Source organism: Elephantulus edwardii, unplaced genomic scaffold (assembly GCF_000299155.1).
Source record: "Elephantulus edwardii isolate Elephantulus edwardi_28Jun2011 unplaced genomic scaffold, EleEdw1.0 scaffold00001, whole genome shotgun sequence".
Lineage (NCBI taxonomy): Eukaryota > Metazoa > Chordata > Mammalia > Macroscelidea > Macroscelididae > Elephantulus > Elephantulus edwardii.
This window is the reverse complement of record NW_006399751.1, coordinates 42,526,214-42,531,671: the sequence shown is the minus strand read 5'-3', so window position 1 is coordinate 42,531,671 and position 5,458 is coordinate 42,526,214. Positions and strand designations below refer to the sequence as shown.

General features: G+C 42.2%; 1 pseudogene; it reads right to left on the bottom strand.

Annotated features, from left to right (window-relative positions):
• Positions 1–2,704: 2,704 nt before the first annotated feature.
• On the bottom strand, positions 2,705–3,393 carry LOC102869769 (annotated as a pseudogene).
• Positions 3,394–5,458: the final 2,065 nt, after the last annotated feature.

The following is a 5,458-nucleotide window of genomic DNA, read 5'->3' as shown; positions in this document are numbered from 1 at the left end:
GACTGACAATCTTTCTCCCACAGAGCAGGTGGTAGACCCAAACTGAATACCTTTGTGTTGGCAGCACAATTTGTTAGATGAGGTTATTCCTTTGAGAGGGACATCATGCTTGGAAAAGTGGGGGGCTGGTGAAAGAGAAGGAAACCTTCAGCCAGATGGAATGACACAGTGACTTCTGTGATGGGGTTGAGTATGTCAGAAATTCTGAGGATAGCACAGGATAGGACAAGGTTCAAATCTGTTGTTCACAGGATTGCTTTGAGTCATGCTTGACTGGCACTGAACAACAACAACGACTAGCCACAAGAGCTCTCAGGGGAAGTTAAAAATAAGTAAAAATTGTTGCTGTGGAGTCTGAACCAACTTATAGCTGACTCTTCAGCAGATATTCAGAGGATATTACCTGATGGATTTGAATCTGCCACCTTTGGGTGGACAGTGCAATTCCTTCTCACTAAGCCTCCAGAGTTCCTACAGAAGAAACTTGCTGTTTTTCGGTGCTATTGAGTCAGCTACAACTCATAGCAAACCGATGAACAAACAGTTCTGAACCCTGTCTTATCTTGTACCATCCTCACCGTCTCTGCCATACTTGAGCTCATTGTTGCAGTCACTATCAATCTATCTCGCTAAAGGTCTTTCTTTCACTGACACTCCTCCTTTCCAAACATGATATCTTTTTACAAGGAATGGTCCATTCTAACAACATGCCCCAAAATATGTGAGATGAAGCTTCACCATCCTTGCCTCTAAGAAGCACTCTGGCTGCACTTTCTCCAAGACTTACCTGTTTGTTCTTTTAGCTATCCATGGGATATTTGTTACTCTTCTCCAACACCACAATTCAAAGGCATCAATTTTTCTTCTGTTGGCCTTGTTCATGCCCAACTCTCAGATGCATAACAAGTGCTTGAAAAGACAATGGCTTGAATTAGACATGCTTTAGCCTTTAAACTGACATAATTTCTCATTAGTACTTTGGAGAAGTCCTTGATAGCAGACTTGCCCCAGTCCAATATGGCTTTTATTTCTTTACTGCTAGTAACAAAAGTAGGGAGCTCTGGTGGCTTAATGGTAAGAAGTTGGGCTGTCAACCCAAAAGCACACGATTTGAACCCGCATGCTGCTTTCATGGGAGAAAGATGGTCAATCTTCTCCCATGCTGTTTACTGCCTCTAAAAACTCACTGGAGGGTCAGCTATGAATTGATTCCTACTCGAATTATGTAACAACAATATGACAGCAAAGTACATAGGGATCTAAGTAAGATGAAACAGTGAACAATTTCAATCTTTTCTCCATCTGTCATGTTGTCTATTGGCCCAGTAGTGAGAATGTTTCTTTTCTTGATGTTGAGATATGCTCTATTTTGAAGGCTATAGTTTTTGTTTTTCAGCAAGCATATCAAGTCTTCCTTGCTTTCAGCATCAATGCTTTGTTATATACATAATGCAAGTTGTTGATGATTCTTCCTCCAATGCTGATGTCATATTCTCTTCATAAAATCTGGCTTCTCAAACTATTTGCTCAGCATACAAATTCAATAGATATGGAGAAAGGATATGGCTCTAATGCATATCTTTCCTGATTATAAACCATGTGTGTTTTCTTGCTCTGTTTTCACAATTGCCTCTTGACCTAGGTATAGGTTGCACGAGTACAACTAAGTATTCAGGTATCACCATTTTTTTCAGTGTTAGCTGTAATTTGTTACGATCCACATACTCAAAAGCCTAGTCATAATAAATAAAGCATAAGTAGACATTCTTCTAGTATTCTCTCCCTTCAACCAATATTCATCTGACATCAGCAATAAAATTCCTGGTGCCATGACCTCTTCGAAATCCAGCTTGAATTTTGGCAGTTTTCTGTCAATGTTCTGTTCTAGCCACGTTTGGACAATCTTTAGCCATATTTTGCTTGCACTGATAGTAATTATATTGTTCAACCAGATATAAGCCTATTCTTTTTCTATGGTTGGATCTTAAAATAGCAGATTAATTTCAACTCCTGGTAACCCCATGTGTGGCAGAGTAGAGTTGTTCTCCACAAACTTGTGAAAGCTGACCCTCAACTTTCTGTGGCCTCTCCGGATGGATTCAAACCATGAAGCTTTTAGTTAGCAGCTGAGTATCCCAACTATTATATCACATTTTGGGTCCAATGAACTTTAATGGGGAGTTTGAAATCAGCACCCAAATTATGAGAGAAAGGAGTCTGTGATTCCAAGAGGTAAAGCAAAGTTGGAGATAAATCATTATGATCAAACATAGTTTTCTCTCTATTTTTTTTTCCTGATGTACACATGAATGAGTTTTTCTTGACATTGGCACACCAGCTGTCCCTCACGGCTACCTAATCCACATTCTCAAAGAAAGTGTTTACATTCACTGTCCGTCTTTAAGAGGCTTCAGAGAAAATATTCACAGGAACATACATCACGAGTTCAGATTTTTTTTTTTTAAAGAAAAGAATTTCAGTTCTTAAACTCTCCAAGTAATTAGTGGTTATCACAATAAAAACGGAGCTACAGGAGGATAAGGGGATTTTCTGGATGCCCTTCCTGTAGCTGACCAGAAATTACAGTCAGTACCAAATGTATACAGGAGGTTACAGAGGGCAATGCTAAGCAAACAGAATCAATCTCGTCCACCGGTAAAAATGATTAATCTGAGGCTGTGAATCCACCGTATTGAAACTGATGTCACTCTTCCAGTTTTCGCAGAAGCTCAACGAAATCAGTGATGTACCATTTGGCGTTTTCTTTCACTTGCTGTCTGATTATATTTCCTCCAAAACCAATGAAAACATCGGCAGGAGGACAAGCTTCCAGGTCAGTGGCACCATCTCCAATCATGATTATTTTCTTAAAATGAAATTTTTCCTTCAAAAATTTAATCACTTTTCCTTTTCCACCAGAATCAGCTGTGGGCTGTGTCTCATCAAAACCAGCATATTCACCGTTAAAGTAGAATTTCAGCCTGTTGGCAAATATGTTGGCCGGAGAGATGCTGAGCTTGGTGACCACGTGCTCCAGATGCTCCGGAAGCCACCGGAGATCAGGAAGATCTGGACGTTTCGCTCGTGGAGGCGACTCACCAGCTCCCTTATCCCGGGGGTCAGGTGTGGGGGGTGCTCCGCTAACAGCCTCTGCACCTGCTCCCTGGACGGCTGGATCAGTGTGAGGCGCTCCGTGAGGGCGGCCTTGAATGGCCCTGCCCCGCCCATGGCCCTGCGGGTCATTTCCGAGACAGCATCTTCAACACCACAGAACTTGGCCAGCTCGTCGATCCCTTCTTCTCGGATGACCGTGCTGTCGACGTCGAAACAGACTGCATCAGCCGAACAGAAAAGGTTCCTCAGCTCTGAGTGGGAGACCATCCCTGGGAGAATGCGCCTCTTTACTCTTAACCAAAATAAACTGGAGATGAGTCAAATAATAAAACAAAAGCCAAGGAGCAGTCACGGTGGCGATGAGCTTACTGCACCCTGCACCGGGCTGCAGACACTTCATTGAGGCTCTGTCCAGCCACCTTGACACTGACGTCAGAACCGATTTAGGATGGAGTAGCAGGATGCAACCCTGTTAAGTTCGAGAAGTCTTTAAGGCAAGGCTGGTCAAAGAAATAGCGGGGGAAGGAAACGAAGGGCTAAAAGCCTGGAGGCGAAGAGGACGCCCACACGATGCCCTGGAGCAGAGTCCTCCAGGCTCCCAAGTCACGCCCACATGGGCGCAGTAGGCAGAGAGGCCCTTTCCGCGGAGGGCAGCCGCCAGGGCCACTCTCGGCATCGCCAGGCCTTCTCTCTTATTCTTACCTGGTGATGCGCAGGTGTAGCGCATTACATGGTATGTTGCTAACTGAAAGGTCAGTGGTTTAAATCCACTCGCAGTTCTGCAAGAGAAGCATGGTCAAGCTCCTCCACTGCAATTCACAGCCTTGGAAACACAGCGGAGGGGTGGTATGAGTTAAGAGTCAACCTGTAGACAGAAGTTTTTGTTTTCTTTAAAAAAAAAAAATTCCTACTTAGTTGAATGGGGAGAAGTCAAGTCATAGTTATAAGTGGATTTCAAAACAATAGAAAATGATTCTTCAGCTTCTAAAGCACTTCAATATGCTTAGAATTTGCTTTATAATTTCCACAAATGTCTCTATCAACTTTCTTCTTAATCTCTGTATGCAAGCATTTTTCCTCAAGAGCTACTAAAGGTAAATTATTTTTAAAATTTGTATTTGAATATGTTTGTAAATTAAATTGGCTTCCATTCAATCATTAATACTTAAAAAGAAATTTTTATAATTAAATGCTATTTTCTTTACTCAACAACACTCAATTCATTGCCTATCAAAACTTTTTCAGAGGTTATATATTTTACTGGAGAAGATTACCCATCTTTCTCTTTTTGAAGCTCCATCTCACATACTTTGGGCATGTGGCCAGGAGAGACTGATCCTTGGAGAAAGATATCATGCTCGGACGGATGGAGGGACAGCACAGGAGAGGAAGACCTCAGATGCGATGGAGTTACACAGTCAGTAGGGCTATAGGGATAGGTGTATCAGAATCATGAGACAGGCTCAGGACAGGGCAGGCTTCAAAGCTATTACACATAGTGTCACAATGAGTCACAGGTGACTTGATGGCACATAACAACAACAACAACAACAACAACAACTACATCAACAACAAGAACATATCCCTCTCTATCCACTAAGAATTCTCTGGTAGTCTTTTGTTTACAAAGAAACTTATTTTGCAAGGATGTTTTTAAATCCTACTTTATTTTAAAAATTGAAGTCTGTGGTGTACTCAAATAGCATTAGAGATTTGCCTAGCATATGCAACACTGTTCCTTTGTGAAAATATGATCCAAGAATAGGGCAAGTAATTACAAATGGACAATGAGTTTAAAGAGACAATCTATTAAAAATTGAGACCCATTTGTGCTGGACAGTTTCCTGAGTAGGGAAGAGGTAAAGAGAACAACATATTATGTGCACTTTTCATGTGCTTCTCAGTTGGGATATTATGTAGTTCATAGACAAAATGACTATTCCATTACAACCTTAAAAAAACCCGTTTCCTCTTGGGGGGAAGAAGTCTCACTGGAACAGTTTCTAATTAGATGGATAAATCTACCTCTATATAGAGAAACATTGGCATTGATGTCTTCCTTTTTCTGAACATGACTTTCTGAGCACTGTTGTTGTTATGTGCCGTCGAGTCGTTTGCGACTCATAGTGACCCTATGCACAACAGCCCTAAACCCTGCTCTATCCTGCGCCAATCACACTGCCTCTGACACACCCATCCCGATGACCCCAGTCACCGAATCAATCCATCTCATAGAGGGTCTTCCCCTCCTGTGCCGTCCCTCCACCCTCCCAAGCATGATGTCCCTCTCCAAGGACCCGTCCCTCCTGGCAACATGTCCAAAGTATGTCAGACGAAGCCCCAG